Here is a 15,878-nt window from a genome sequence, read left to right on the forward strand (position 1 = left end):
GCAGAGAAAAGATAAAGTAAGGACATGAGTCAAGCAGAGATCCTGACTTGACCTCGTTCATTGCTTTTTTAACCTGCTCTTCAGAAAGTAAAATATACTGCCACTCACACATTCTTTAAAACTGTATAAAACAGTCATAAACATCATACATTTGCTTTGAACCTTGTCCTACATGGGAAATAATGGAAGAAAGGCACATCCACACAAGTCAGATATGTCTTCTGATTTCTGAGTTGGGGGGGAAGGTTCAACAGAAACCCACGGCTTTATCTCACACAAACACGTTCTTGCTTTCTTCCTTTGCCACACTTTTTTCTGTCCTTCTCTTCCTCTTTCTTCACCTCCACCCGGTCTGTTTTCACTCTACTCTGGGACAGTCTGATGAGGTAAAATGAGCACCTGTACCCACAAATAAGCCCCACCAATAACCACTGGCTAATATTAATCCCTGTTCACATTCTATGGCATACCATTTTAATACAAAATGGTGGTAAAGTCAAATAATGGAATATAGGGAGCCTTGAAGCACTTTCTGTAGAAAGTGAGCCATGCAGCAACATTATTGTAATGCCAGTTTAGCCTTCAATTGAGTGTCCTCTGTTTCGGATACAGTGGACAGACCTAACTTCATATATATCCCGTGTATCCCTATCACTAACAATAACAAATACAAATCTGTAACCAGTGCAGTATCCATCAACCTGAAAATGAAACTTGCAAGTACACGAGAGCCTGTTTGCACCAATTTTATCTGCTTCTTTTACCTGCTGCAATTAGTGTTATCAGCCAGTAAATATAAGTAATTGTTTTATTATTTATGACATTCATAGAGAGCCATTACCATAAATACCTGATCCTGAATATTGTTATTCACTGCTATGATGCAAGAATAGTGAACAATAAAAGCTGTTTCACACTGTTGTTGCATCACAAGGGAAAACACTTGCCCTCCTGTGTTCTGTTAAACCTTGCCTGGGTGTCCAGAGCTCCAAGAATGGGGGCAGAATGGTGTCTGGTGGTCTCACCTACCTTCTTCCATCCCTCAGAGGTGTCCACACATCTGAGGGAGGTGGGAGAGCTCAGACGAATGTCTGCCTCCAACATCCACCACATTCCCCGTTAGTCTTTATTTATTTATTTAGAATTTATAATGCGCACCAGCTACCCGAAAGGGTTTCCCGGCGCATGCCATGACGCCGTAACACTAGGGATCCTTGAAAAATTCTTTATCGATCAGCCAAGTTTTCAGCTGTTTACGAAAACTGGAATAGCTTTTTTTTTTCCTAAGTGAAATGGGAAGGGAATTCCAGTATGTTGGCCGTAGGTGTGTAAAGGATTTGCCTCCAATGCGGGCTAGCTTGTATTTTGGGACCGCAAAGCATCCTTGGGAGGCTGATCTGAGATTTCTTGCTGAGATGTAGGGTGTGACCAGGGAGCGAAGGTTTTTGGGGGCTGTCCCAGCTTTGATTTTATGCATGTAAGTGAGTGCTTTAAACTTTACTCGATTTTCTATGGTTAGCCAGTGCAGTTTTCGTCGAAAAGCGGAGATAGATTCTTTTTTAGGCACTTTGCATAAAAGTCTGACTGCTGCATTTTGGGCCATCTGTAGCCTATGCGTTATTTGTTTCTTTGAGCCCACATATTGGATGTTACCGTAGTCTAGTCGGGGGGTGATTAAGGTATTGACTATAGTTTTATTTGTTGTTTCTGGTAGCATCCAACTGATTTTTCTCAGCCATTTGATGATGGAGAAACAGGGGGCCGCGACTTTTACTGATTGGGCCTGCATGCTCAAGGTGTCATCCAGGAGTACGCCTAGGTTACGTACGTGAGGTGCAGGGGTAGGGAGAGTCCCCATTTTGTCAGACCAATGTTGTGTACTCCAGAGGTTTTTTTGTTTACCCAATATGAGTACCTCTGTTTTATCTCCGTTTAATTTGAGGAAGTTGGATTGCATCCAGGCTGCAATATTGGTGAGTCCTGTCTTAAGTGTAGAGGTGTCATTTGAATTTTTTGCAGATAATGAGAACATGATTTGGGGATCATCTGCATAGGAAAAGATTACCAGAACAGACTTCTCTGCCAGGGGTTTTACATAAAGGTTAAAAAGTAACGGGCTCAAGATGGATCCTTGAGGTACTCCATGCGCGAAGGAATGTGTTTTGGAGCAGGCTTTTTGGGAGAAGACTTGAAAGGTTCCATTTAAGAGGAATGCCTGGATCCAATTGAGAGCTGCTCCACCTATACCGATTTTCCTCAGAGTACCGTGTGTGAGATGGTATCAAAAGCGGCGCTCAGATAAAGCAGAATGAGCGCCCCTGTTTCTCCTTTATCCAAATTCTGGCGGATAGTTTCCGTGACATCTAGGAGGGTGGTTTCTGTCGAGAAGCCCGCCCTAAAACCTGACTGAGAGGGGTGAAGTAAGTGATGCGTGGCTACATATTGCGTCAGATGAATGTGTATGTGTTTTTCCAGGACTTTGAACAGAATCAGCAGCAGAGATATGGGACGATAATTTTTAAAGTCATCGGGATCTGCTTAGGTTTTTTTAGCAGTGTGTGAATCATGGCATGCTTCCATTTAGGGGGAATTTCTGCTTCTCTGATCGATGTGTTAAGAAGATGCGTTAGAACTGATAACACAGAGTGATCTAGTTGTTTCAGAATGTTTGCTGGCAGTGGGTCCATAGGTGAACCCGATTTTATAGATTTCAGGAGTGTGTCCGTGTTTTCGGTTGTTAGGTTGGGCCATTTCGTTATGACGTGGTCCCCGACTATTTCATTGTACTCAGGTACATTGGGGGATGATATACCATAGGTGAGAGTGTATTAATGTTCGCATCGCTGTCATGTGCACGTTCCTGTGAGATTATCTCTTGGTAAATACCTTCAACTTTATTTATGAAGAAGGCTGCTAAGTCCTCACATTTACTTTGAGATAATATTGGAGGTTTGGCTATGGTATCTGATCCCGCCAGTTCTTTTACTGTGTTAAACAGTGTTTTGGCACAGTTAGAGGCATTACAGAGTGTTAGATTTACAAAAGTTGCGCGAGCTTGTTTGCATTCTTTGTGGTATTTGCTCAGGGCCACCTTATAGGTCTGTTTGGAAGATAGATCATCATTTGTCCTCCATCTTCTTTCGAGGATCTTGCAGCTAGATTTAGAGATTTTTAAAGAATCATTATACCAAGGTGCTGGAGGACGATGGATAGTTCTTTTGTATTTGGTGGTGGGCAGGCAGGTGTCAATGGCTTCAGAGAGCCTTTTTTGGACGGACTCAGCAAGGGGGCCAACTTTTTGCTCTAGGATAGGTTTGTGTTTCTCAAGACATTCGTTAAGTTTGCCGATGTCAAGTTTTTTCCAATTTCTTTGTGTTTCTCCTACTCCTTTGGTATTATTGGAGTTGAGCTTATCGTATGGGGAGCTCAGATTGAAATTCATCTGATAGTGATCAGACCAGCTGGTGGGAAATGCAGGGGAGCTGATGATAATACTAAGATTGGAAAAGATAGGATCGAGGAAGTGTCCTGCTGAGTGGGTGGGACCGGAGTTTATAAGCTTTAGATTTAGTGAGGTCATGTCCGATATGAGTCTAGTAGTATTAGTGCAGGTAGGGTCTTCCAGATGTAAGTTTACATCGCCTAAAACTGTGAAATTAGCATTATTAGTGGCAAAGGATGAAACCTCTTCCACAAAAGTGGGGATCCAGTTAGAATGGGATTCAGGAGGTCGATATATAAATACTCCTGAGAAAGTGAAATTAGGGGAAAGAGAACGTTTAAATAGAGCAGCTTCGCACGTGGTGATGGTTAGTGGCTCCAGAGTGCAGCAGTGTTTTTTTTTTTAAACTACTGCAATTCCGCCTTCAATCCTTTTAGTTCTATCTAATCTGGCTATCGCGTAGTTGGAGGGTAGGGCTACTGCTATATCAGGCCCTGAGCACTCATGGAGCCAAGTTTCAGTGAGAAAGACTGCATCAAGCTGGTTGTTTAGGAGTAGAGCAAAAAGATTTGCTTTGTGTTTGGGGAGTGAGCGACAGTTTATGCTTGTCATAGTGTAAGTTTTGGGCCACCGGGTTACTTGTGCATCTATAAATGTGGGGGTGAAGTGAAATCCGCAGTGAGCACAGATGAAAGGATCAGAGATAACATGGGTTTTGATACAGTTAGATGCTAGGGATTTATTGAGAGCTTTCAGAGAATTAGAGTCATATTTGCGGGTCCCTATATTGCACGCTCGTTGTATAGGTGGATTGGTTACTTTTGCCTTTGTTATTTTTGTGCCAAGGGTTCTGGCCCTAGGCTCAGGCCAGGCGCAGACGGGCGCAGATGGGCTTGCCTTTAGCGCGCCATCAGCGCGTCCGCTGCGCGTACTCTCAAAGGTGTCCATTTATCCTAACTGCACGCAACAACTAGCGGTACAAAAAGGGGGTGGTGATGGACCGAGCATCTGAATCAATCAAACACTCACACCCAGTCAAAAGATCTGGGTTTAATCCATCACCGTTCTTTAGCCCACTCTGCCACCCCAGTTCAGACATGGCTATATGCAAATCAGTCTGACCCTGTGCCTCATGGGAAAAGTCCAGCCCGAACTGCCAAGCCATGTCTTCCCTGGACTGGAAACAAGTTTCCGAGGACCGGTTTCTGGCATTCCAGCCGTCTTCAGCCCGGCTTGCTTGAATCCAGTGGCAAAGTGAGCAAGGGACTCACGTCTGAGCATTCCCTGCCACACTTATGGCGGCCAAAACCGGTACAAAAAGGGGGTGGTGATGGACGGAGCATCTGAATCAATCAAACACTCACACCCAGTCAAAAGATCTGGGTTTAATCCATCACCGTTCTTTAGCCCACTCTGCCACCCCAGTTCAGACATGGCTATATGCAAATCAGTCTGACCCTGTGCCTCATGGGAACAGTCCAGCTCGAACTGCCAAGCCATGTCTTCCCTGGACCGGAAACAAGCTTCCGAGGACCGGTTTCTGGCATTCCAGCCGTCTTCAGCCCGGCTTGCTTGAATCCAGTGGCAAAGTGAGCAATGGACTCACGTCTGAGCATTCCCTGCCACACTTATGGCGGCCAAAAGCGGTACAAAAAGGGGGTGGTGATGGACGGAGCAGCTGAATCAATCAAACACTCACACCCAGTCAAAAGATCTGGATTTAATCCATCACCGTTCTTTAGCCCACTCTGCCACCCCAGTTCAGACATGGCTATATGCAAATCAGTCTGACCCTGTGCCTCATGGGAACAGTCCAGCTCGAACTGCCTAGCCATGTCTTCCCTGGACCGGAAACAAGCTTCCGAGGACCGGTTTCTGGCATTCCAGCCGTCTTCAGCCCGGCTTGCTTGAATCCAGTGGCAAAGTGAGCAAGGGACTCACATCTGAGCATACCCTGCCACACTTATGGCGGCCAAAAGCACTAGCACAGCTTTCAGAGAAAGCTTCACTGGCTCAGCTGTCAGAGAAAGCTCCACCCGCACAGCTGTCAGAGAAAGCTCCACAGGCACAGCTGTCAGAGAAATCTCCTTTGGTTGACCTGTCAGAGAAAGCTCCACAAGCACAGCTGTCAAGGACAGCTTTACTAGCACAGCTGTCAGAGAAAGCTGCACCTGCACAGCTGTCAGCGAAAGGACCACAGGCACAGCTGTTAGAGAAAGATCCACTGACACCGCTGTTAGAGTAAGCTGTATGGGCACAGCTGTCAGAGAAAACTCCAGTGTCACAGCTGTCAGAGAAAACTCCTCTGGCAGACCTGTCAGAGAAATCTCCACTAGCACAGCTGTCAGATAAAGCTCCTCTGGCAGACCTGTAAGAGAAATCTCCACGAGCACAGCTGTCAAGGAAAGCTTCACTAGCACAGTTGTCAGAGAAAGATCCACAGATCTGAGGGAGGTGGGAGAGCTCAGACGAATGTCTGCCTCCAACATCCACCCCATTCCCAGTTAGTCTTCGCTACTGCTGACCTACGTTGACGGGAATTGAAAGCTCCACTGGCACAGCTGTCAAAGAAAGCTCCACTGGCACAGCTGTCAGAGAAAGATCCACAGGAACAGCATAGCTGTCAGAGAGAGCACCACTCGCACAGCTGTCAGAGAAACCTCCACCCACACAGCTGTCGGAGAAAGCTCCACAGGCACAGCTGTCAGAGAAAGATCCACTGGCACAGCTGTCAGAGAAAGATCCATAGGCACAGCACAGCTGTCAAAGAAAGCATCATTGGCGCAGCACAGCTGTCAGAGAAAGGTCTATTGGCACAGCTGTCAGAGAAAGAGGCACAGCACAGCTGTCAGAGAAAGCACCACAAGCACAAGACAGCTGTCAGAGAAAGCTCCATTGGCACAGATGTCAGAGAAAGCTCCATGTCACAGCTGTCAAAGAAAGCTCCACTGGCGTAGATGTCAAAGAAAGCTCCACTGGCGTAGCTGTCAGAGAAAGATCCACTGGCACCGGTGTCAGAGAAAGATCCTCAGGCGCAGCACAGCTGTCAGAGAAAGCGCCACTAGCACAGCACAGCTGTCAGAGAAAGCTCCATTGGCACCGGTGTCAGAGAAAGCTCCATGGCACAGCTGTCAAAGACAGCTCCACTGGCGTAGCTGTCAGAGAAAGCTTCACTGGCACAGCTGTCAGAGAAAGCTCTACTGATACAGCTGTCAGAGAACCTGTAAGGACATCACTAGCTTCCTGCAGCAAGGAGACAAGAAAGCACACCTTCAGCAGGGAAAGGTGGATAGGCACACAGGGTGGTGGGGTGCATGGTAGTATGCCAGTTGGGATTCTCGAAACACAGGGTGTGTGGGTAGGATGTCAGGGCACTGCTTTTTTAGTATGGCTATGGGAGGTCAAATGAAAGGGTTGTGGGCTGGGTGTTACAACACCAGGTATGTTTTTTTTCTATATATGGGAGGGTCAGGGGTGAGTAATGGTGAAGGTGATGCGGGAGGGTATCAGATGATGCTAGATATTGGAAAGGCGGGAAATTCAATCTAGAATTTGAATCAAAACTCTAGTATCCCGTTACAGGTCGATTAGACCTTTTTACCTGTCATAAAGTGTAGAAGGTAATCTTTTTCAACCAGTCAATTCGAACCACTTCCATTTCCTTCCCCAAAGAACCACTGACAAAAGGTCAAGTTTGAAAATTTATTATAAAGCCAAAAGCAATTGTGTATATAAACACCTCAGTAAAAGGTTCAGCAAATACACAGGTACTAATATAAACATAATCCTACGGAAAAGTCTCAATCGACTGAGAAACAGCACTAATATAATTTCCAAGACCACCAGGCTCGCAAGAATTGCTATAATTTGGGTCTTGGTAGGCATGGACGAAAAGAAGAAATACATCAGGATAAGTCTGTTCCTACACTATACTAAGTGTCATCCCTACAACCAGGTTCTCATCTAATAAAAGGTGTCAGCCGTGGTGACTTCCAAGGAAGTTCACTCACTCAATTCGGACTTAGCCTCTTGAGTTCATCTCGCACAGAAGCTCTCTGCCTACCCAACATCTTGCTTCGCCCTTGTGCGCTTCTACTCTGCTCTCCTCCCGGGGTGCTGTCCCTAATACGAAACCCACTATTCGGTTGACACGCCCCAAGGGACGCCCCTCTCAGAGTGTTAGTTTTCAAAGGGTCTTCATCTTGATGTCTTCATCCTTGTTCGTTGAAAAACGGCCTTGGGTCCCACAATCGTCTCCTCTTGAAGTTGCTTCCCTAAAATTCCACAGCCACTCCTCCGGGTCTGTAACTATCATCCTAACTCTCATATACAATGGGCCCTTCTTTACTATCTTTGGTTAACCTTGCACCTGCAAAGGAACGCACATAAATCGATTCGCAACAACGTGCTACTTGCAATTAATTCTCTAAGGCAACCTTCTAGGAAAAAGGCAGTTCCATGATTTAACGTTAGCAGACACATTCCTAGCTCGGCCTACACAGTCCGCTATCCCCACCTGGGCCTCTGCACATTTCGAGATGTCACCCCCTAACATTGGCAAACAATTCTACTCGTTAGGCCTACATCGTTATAGCAAAAGAAAGAATACATTTTCCCACTAAACATTTATATGTTGTTACATGAATATAATAATTAATTACTAAACATGCATTAGAATACATCAATGCCTATCTAAGCATCCTTTAACTGAATTAGCATTACTTCACAAATACATTTCTAGGTTAACATGGCATTAGTATTTCAAAACACTTCACGTTACAGCTGTGTATAATTCTGATACATGGTTTCACAGCTCCGTGTCTTTCTCAAACGTGATTATAAGCCTCTATATATGCGGGTGCGGATTACTAGTGAATATGATGCACCCCTACAATTTCTAACACAGTTTTGCGCTCTCTCAGTCCCCCCTTTGATGACCTGTGTCATCACCATCCCACATTCCTTAAGGTAGGGACCGGTCTAAACAGCACTTGTGGCGACGTTCCCTCGCCGGAGCATTTCTAATGCTCTTAAACTCCTGTATTGATTGTCCTGCAACTCTTCCATTCTCCGCGTCTGTCCCCTCACTGATCTATCCAACCTATTGGACCTATAGCATTTGTACAATCTCAGCAAACCCCATATTCCAACCACACAGGCCACTATGATGAGGAGGGGCTCCAATATGTATTCAAGAAAACTCCTACCCAGGTTTGCAAACCAATTTCCAACGCCTCCAAGACCCTTGCCAACCTTTTCCCATGTGTTTTCTTGTGTCAAATCGTTAATCTCATAGTGGATTGCAGTAATGTTGCATATATATTTCTTCAGATCTTTAGAATTGTCCGGAATATACGTGCAACATTCCTGGACCTTCAAAAGTTTACAGACTCCGCCCTCTTTTGCTAAAAGGACGTCTAAGGCAAGGCGGTTTTGTAAAACCATCGCCCGAATCGACAACATCTCACCATGAATCAACACCAGTGATTTTGCCGTACTCATCGACAATTCATCCACCACTGTTGCTAATCTTCGTATCTTTACATCATTTAAAATCACTCCCAGCATTGGTATAGCAGCACCAAACACATCCCCCACTATTGCAGCAGCACTTTCTCCTCTCTTTACTCTTGTTAACTTGTCACCCTCAACTTGAGCAAAATCCTCAGTGTGATATATCTTGGGAAAGATAATCGCCAGGTAACATGTCCCATACCACTTATCCGGCAATCTCACGTATGCATTTCTTCCACAAACGAAATACACCGTAGGGATCACTTGCACCACACTCTTCAGAAAGTCTTTGGTATAATATTCTAATTTGAAAGTGTGTTCACAAGTTGTCTCACCCACATACACATTTTCGTAGTATGTCTTTGGCCTATGTAAACACAACTTCCCCTTCTGTACTACGTCTAAGGCTATTGGACCATAACTTCCCTTAGACTTGTGTCCAAGCTCTTCATCCGTCCAATCTACCTTACCCTGACCTGACGTCTGTAACTGCTTCTGTTTTTGATATCTATCCTCAACCTGCTCTACGAACTTCTTCTCTACTTCTGTCAATGAGCAGGTCAAGTTGTGTCGATGTGCATATGAGGTATCTATGGTTTTCGTTGGAATGAAAAAATATCTAAGTCTATCCTCAGACTTATAATAATCTCACTTGTTCAAATGCTTATAGTTTGGGACTTCTGGTAACACAGCATCATAATTCGAAAAGAAATATTCAAAATGGGATCTCCCATAAAATATGCTAAGCAGCAAACTACATGAAATTCCATACGTTAATGGCAGGTGATGGTATCTAATACCCTCGTCTACTGAAGTTAGCAATTGCATACACACGTAACAATCTTTCGCATCCATCGCATCAATATACTCATACAACAATTTAGCATAAGCATTTTTCCCAAAGTTTACTTTGGACAAGTCAGCATGTAATCTACGGCTTTCTTCAGCTAGCAAAGCCTTCTCGGCTCCTATGTTTACCTCTTTGTGGCTAGGAGGGGTAGGTGTAGGTGTTCCCTTGACCTCCGCTTCCTGCTCTTGTGGGGCTAAATAAGAAACTAAAACTACAACAAATATAAAGAAAATCACTAACCCTAATAGTGTACCTATAATACATTTTGCCCTACGAGTCGGGTTCCCAGTCTCCATGGTCTCAGACAGTGTGATTCGATTCTAGTAGCAACACAAAGTCTTGGCAATACAAAGTCTCTTGCTTGGCTTTATGAATTTCCTTGAACCACACCTAGAAGTAGAGATCCCCCTTCAGATTTTCATGGTCCATTTCGTGTTCAGGTGACCCTACCCTTCTGTGTCCTCTAAGGGATGTCCCTGAGTTTCTTCTTCTTCCACTCGGCTCTAAGTATCTTCTGTAGCTATTTACAAAGTCTTTACTGTGCATCAATGATAAGATTTTCTCCTAGTGCACATAGTACGTAGTCTAAGAGTTCCATATGAAGGACTATTGAATCATATGCAGGTATTTCAGGGCCAAATGTAGGAAAAGTCAATCTGTTTAAGATTAAATCACTTATCTTGCTTAGGAAAGGGGGATTTGGAACGGTGATTGTCAGTAAGCCTTCAATTTCCAGTCCGGGCACTAACAATATCACTTCCAACTTATAGTTCGGGGCCGTATCGGTCACCAGCACCGACCTCACCCTCCCTGATCTCAGTACACCTGGCATTTGTCAAAGGGTAGGTCCACTTCGGAGTGGCGTATCTTCTGCAAGGTACTCTCACCCTCCTTGATCTCCTCGGACCCTTTTTCTCTGACTTTTGGTCTCCTATTTCCGGGTCTGATTCTTCGGGTACAGGCGCAAGATCTTTTTCAGAGGTCAACCTCACATTCAACCTCTTCCGCCTTTCTGGCCAGCTTGCCTCTGTGCCTTTTACTCCTCTGTTCCTTGTCGGCACAACCTGCTCATCTCGACCTTCAGCTTCTCCAGAGTTGGATCACCCTCACAGCAGCTTTCCCATTCGGAGGCAGATTCAGTGTCACTGCCGTTATGATCTCCCTCAGCTCGGTCGGATGAGTTACCAGCCTCTTCAGACGCCCCCACGGCTTGACTTGTCCCCTCTTGTGGATCTTCCTCCACGGCTGGATTTTCTTCAACGAGAGGAGCTGTTTCTTCCAGGGGCACTGGAACTCTTCGGGTGTGGGAAGCGTGGATCCAATTTGGCAGTCCTCCACACTTCACAGCAGTGTTCGTCACCAGGATGACTTGGAATGGTCCTCTCCAGCGGACGTCCAGGCAGCTCTTCCTCACGTGCTTCCGCACTAGGACCCAGTCTCCGGGACACAGGTCGTGACAGAGGTCTCTAGACGTTGGAATTTCTGCCGTCTGCACCTGAAGGGACACAGAATGGATGACGTCAGATAGTCCTTTGTAGTAATCAAGAATCAGATCATCTGTGATATTCAGCAAAGCCGCTGAGGGGACGGATGGTAACCTCATAGCTCTTCCCATCAGCACCTCATGAGGTGAAAGTCCCGTTCTCCTGTCTGGTGTACTACGCATGCTCATTAACACCAAGGGTAAAGCATCTGGCCATTTCAGGGATGTGGATGAACACACTTTCGCCATTCGTGCCTTGAGCGTTCAATTTATTTGCTCCACTATGCCAGAAGCCTCTGGCCGATAGCTACAATGCAATCTCTGATCAATGTTCAATGCAGAACAGAGCATCTTCACAACTTCACCGTTGAAATGTGTTCCTCTGTCCGATTCCAAAGAGGTCGGGACCCCGAATCTAGGTACTAACTCCCTCAACAATAATTTAGCTACTGTGAGTGTATCGCACCTACGAGTGGGATATGCCTCGACCCACCTGGAGAACACACATACAATTACCAAGACATATCTGAGGCTGTTACACTTTGGCATCTCAATGAAATCCAATTGCATTCTGTTGAAAGGCCCTCCAGACCTCCCCACATGGCTCAACGTAACTGGTGTCCTCTTTCCAACATTCATCTGTTGACAGGTAACACACCTCTGACACACCGCTTCTGCCGCCGTTCTGAACTTCGGGTTATACCAGGTCTGCCTGAACACTCGTATCATTGCATCTCTTCCCAAGTGTACAGAACCATGTATCTGACGAGCCATCGGGCTCACCAGTTCATTCGGCAACACCGCCCTCCCATCTGCCGAAATCCACAAATCCAGATCCCCCTTTGTACAGCCAGAAGTCACCCACACTCTTTTCTCAAAATCTGACGCTTGTTCCTGCATCTTTCTCAATTCGTCCCAAGTATCTGCCACTTCAAGTACCATGTTTAGCTCGGTCCCTCTGTGTATTCCCTCAACAACCTGGTCTGTAAAGGAGTAAGCTTGCTCGGCACAATAACGTGCTACTTCATCCGCATATTTGTTACCCAGGGACACAAAATCAGCACCATTACTATGTGCTGTGCATTTTACCACTGCAATTTCTGCTGGTCCCTGCAGAGCTTCCAGCAGTAACCTGACGAATTCTCCATTCCTGATAGGGGGACCTGATGATGTCATATAACCCCTTTGAGACCATAACTGACCGAAGTCATGAACCACACCGAACCCGTATCTGCTGTCGGTGTATATGGTGACTCGGATCTTGTTGGCTGCCAAACAGGCATGCGTCAACGCAACTATCTCAGCCACCTGAGCGGAGTGTACTCCTTCTAAACAGGCAGCTTCGATTATCCCATGAATCGTGCAAACGGCAAAGGCCGCCCTTAGCTGTCCAGCATTGTCCCTTATACATGAGCCATATACAAAGAGAATTTCATCAGGGTCTTCCAAAGGCTCATCGACAATGTCTGGTCTCGGTTTGGTGCATAGTTCAGTCACTTCAAGGCAGTCATGGTCTTCACAATCATCATCTAGAACATTTGGCAATGGCATCAATGTAGCAGGGTTCAAAACTGAGCACCTCTTTAGGGTTACATTTTCTGCGGCAAGTATAACCTGCTCGTACTGTGTGAGCCTGTTGTTAGTCAGGTGCTGCGTTTTGGTCCTTGTCATTAACAATTCTACTGAATGTGGAACGTGTACCACCAAGGGATGCCCCATTACAATGCTCTCACAACGCTCAATGCTGACACCTGTTGCAGCATTGGATTTGAAACATCCGGGCAACGCTGCGGCTACTGGATCTAAGGTAGCTGAAAAATATGCAACTGGTCTACGAGCACCTCCGTGATCTTGGGTCAAAACTGCTAACGCGCAGCCCTCTCGCTCGCAGCAAAACAATGAAAACAATTTAGTGTAATCAGGCATTCCCAGGGCCGGAGCATGACATAAGTCTTCTCTCAACATTAGGAAAGCCATCATGCAGTCTGTGTCCCATGGTACCGGATCACTCACGTCCTTGAGCGTCAGTTTCTGTAAAGGCTTCGCTTTTAGTGAGAAATTGGCAATCCACTGACGACACTAGCCAACCATTCCCAGGAACATTCTAACCTCCCTTTGTGTGGTAGGCACCATCATTTATATTATTGCCTCTATTCTGTCTGGGACACTTTTCTTATTCCCTTCTCTATCCTGTGTCCCAAATACTGTACTTCTGGAAGACAGTATTGTAACTTGCTAGGAGATAGCTTGTGACCATTCTCTGCCAGATGGTTCAACAACGCAATGGTGTCTATTCTACAGGCATCTTCTGTCTCTGACGCAACAAGGAGGTCGTCTATGTACTGTACAAGAACCGAGTTCTGGGGCAGTACTAGACTTTCAAGATTCTTCTTCAATAATTGATTAAAGATCGATGGACTTTCTGTATACCCCTGTGGGATACGACACCATGTTAATACACGGTTTTCCAGCTTAAAAGCGAAAAGAAATTGGCTCTCCTCATATAACGGTATAGAGAAAAAGGCCTGACACAAATCAATCACGGTGAACCACTCAGCCTGTGCTGGAATCTGAAACAGTATTCGGTACCACTGGACAGCATGGAACAACAATGTCGTTTACCTTTTGTAAATCCTGCACAATCCTGAACTTCTCGCTAGGCTTTTGCAAGCCCATAATCGGAGAGTTACACGGACTGCCCATTATTTCTTTTAGGATTCCTTGTTTAATCATGGACTCAATCACAGGTTTTATTCCCGCAATTGTTTCTGGGGTCAGCTTGTACTGGGGTATTCTTGGAAATTCTGCATCTCGTCTCACTTGTATTCTGACTGGCTCTACACCCTTGATTAGTCCAATCTCTTCTCCTGTGAAATCCCAAACCTCCTGTCTGACTGTTTCCCTCAAATCCCAAGGGAGTTCTTATTCTGTTAGTGCAGGATACAATTCTATGCACAGACGTGTGTTCGCAACCTTAAAGGCAGCATCATCATCATTTGTCTCCAACTCTACTCCCTTTGGTGTACAGTAGATGGTGCAGTTGAGTTTACACAACAAGTCCCTTCCTAGCAGACACACAGGACTAGAATCACATACTACAAATTGATGGTTGTCCCTGAAGTTTCCTATTTTCACTGGAACTGGCTCGGTCAGTGGATTCGTCATTTTCCTATTTGCTACACCCACAACTTGAATGGTCTGACCTGATAGAGGCAGGTTAGGGACCACTGCGGACCGTACAGTAGAACGAGTCGCACCCGTATCCACCAGAAAGGTAGTGGGGTGTCCGGCTACCTCCGCATCTACAAAGGGTCCTCTCTGGTCTATCTCTAATGCTGCTCCTAAGGTGCATTCCTCTCCGTCCAGACACCTTCCTGTCACTGGGTTAAAAGCATAGTATTCATCACCGTCTATCAGGAGGGGCATCTGCTGGTATATCCTATTTCCTGCTCTGATCTTCGGTGGCTGGGGAACGGGGGCTCTAGGAGCGGAAGTCCCCCCTTTTGCCACTTTGAGCTTGACTACTGTTGATCTCGGAGTTTGGGGAGTCTGACTCTCCTCCTCCTCCTCCTGTACTTGATTCTCTGGGTTATGGGGACACTCACGCCTCCAGTGCCCGATCTCGGGACACTGATGGCACCTTGTGGTCTTTTTCAGAGTCGCCAGATCCACCCTTGGCCTTGAGCCATCCTCACTGTCCCTTTTCTGGTTGTTCGATCTTCTTCCCAACGTTCCACTTCCTGACTGACCCTGTCCTCCCGATTGCATTTGTACTAGCATCAGCTTATCTTTAAGCTTCTTAGTTTTAGAATCTATCTCATCACTGCAGTATCTTGCGTACCTCAGGATCTCGTCTAGAAGTTTGTTTTGCGAACAAATCAAATGTTGCTGTATCATTAGACAGATCTCGGGTCTCAAGCCCAAAACAAACTTGGACACAAACTGTCCCATGTCCTTTGGATCCATCACATCCAGACCACTGCACTGCTTAAATATCTGTAACAGTCTCTCATAATATTCATGAACTGTCTCCTTCGGTTCTTGTCTAGTTCGATCTATTTTCACCCAATCTATGTCTTGTGCTGGCACCTTGGTTTTTAACCACGTAATCACTTGCTCATATTTTACCATCACTCTTGGTGAAGGTCCATTCGTATGTGCATCCTGTTCTGGCTCCTCTGTGGGCCACTCGACACTGACCTTGCACGCTACCCACAGATCTCCCGGAACCACAATGTCAAACAGTGTGTTCAGATCAACCCACAGTACCTTTGAGATTTTGACAAACCTCTCTACCTGCTTGTACCATTCTACTGGGTTTTCCCTCAATTTTGGAAATATGTTCGTAAAGGCAGCCAAATCTCCCCTACTCCAGGGTACGTGCACATATCCTCCATGGGCAACCTCTCTCAAGGGGTAGGCTTCTGCATGCATTAGCCCTGTTCCTGGAGAAGTCTCTATAGTGCTCCGCCTAACACTCTTCTTTTTGGACCACCTTTCCTCCCACTTATCCAATTGTATCCATGTTCGGATACCCACTACTAGTTCTCTGATGTGGGTTTTTAATCCGATCGCCCTCTTCTCGTCTT

Source organism: Lissotriton vulgaris, chromosome 9 (genome assembly GCF_964263255.1).
Source record: "Lissotriton vulgaris chromosome 9, aLisVul1.2, whole genome shotgun sequence".
NCBI classification, from domain to species: Eukaryota; Metazoa; Chordata; class Amphibia; order Caudata; family Salamandridae; genus Lissotriton; species Lissotriton vulgaris.